The following is a 1,186-nucleotide window of genomic DNA, read 5'->3' as shown; positions in this document are numbered from 1 at the left end:
GAACCACAGTCCCCTGGCCCGGGTTGGCCCTCCCAGATCCACCGCAGCCTCAGTGGCCTTGGCACAGTTTCTCCAGGCCTCCACCTCCCCACCTGTGAAACGGGCGGACGGGACTCACTGCTCTCAGGAGGCCTTCCAGCTCTGCAGTGGGGCGGGGAGGGCTGGCGAGGGGTCCAGAAAGGAGGCCCCTTCTGCTCGGATTTAATGAGCCGTCTACTCAGTTGAAATTGATCAAAACCAGACTTGAGCCTCCACCATGTCTCTGATTTGCACCGACTGGAGCCGCCAAGAATGCATCCCTCCCTGTTTCCAGTAAAGAGTGGGGCTCCCGTGGGGCTCCCAGGGCGGGCCGGACGTCTCACCTCGTCTCTTCACAGTGAACTTGACCAGGGGAGGCCGGTGGGAAGGAGACTCACAGCCAGGCCTCCAGTGGTGCTTCTGCCTCACCCGCCCGTGGAGGGCGGGGCTGACTCGGGTGCCCAGCCCTCACGTGGTCAGAGTGGTAAGGGCTGCCAGCAGGAGTCCACAGGGCCCCCGTGCAGGGGAGTCTGGCCCCACGGCTTCCTTCATCCGTGCAGTCAACACAGCTTCACGGAGCTCCCAGAACTGTGATGGGAGGCGGCGGCCCGGCCTCTCAAGATTCCCCTCAGCCTCTCACATACAAGGAACGAAGAAGGGCCAAACGGCGACACGGTGCAAGTTGTGCAATTCTGTGCGTCATCGCCATGACTGTGGGCATGCCAACCCGGGGTGCCGTGCTTAGTGGAGGTGATGCCTGAGCTGAAAGACCCTCGCACAGTGCACGTGCGCACACGAACACACACACACACACACACACACGAACACACACACACACACACACGAACACACGCGCACACACACACGCGAACACACACATACACACACAAACATACGCGCACACACACACACACACGAACACACACATACACACACGAACACACGTGCACACACACAACTTTGTGTCAGAGTCTGTTTAAAATACAGTGGGGTGGGGTGTGTACTGGAGTCTGCATTTTAACAAGGGTCCCCGATGATTCTCCCTCCGTCGTGTTTGAGAACAGACTATAGACCTGACCTTGAGAGGATAGCCACCCTCACCTTGGGTAACCTTGAAATTCTCTGGGCCTCCAAGTCATCCTTCTTCCAAAAAAAAAAAAAGACACAA

This window comes from Myotis davidii, unplaced genomic scaffold, assembly GCF_000327345.1.
Source record: "Myotis davidii unplaced genomic scaffold, ASM32734v1 scaffold139, whole genome shotgun sequence".
In the NCBI taxonomy this organism is placed as follows: Eukaryota; Metazoa; Chordata; class Mammalia; order Chiroptera; family Vespertilionidae; genus Myotis; species Myotis davidii.
This window is presented reverse-complemented; position numbering follows the sequence as displayed.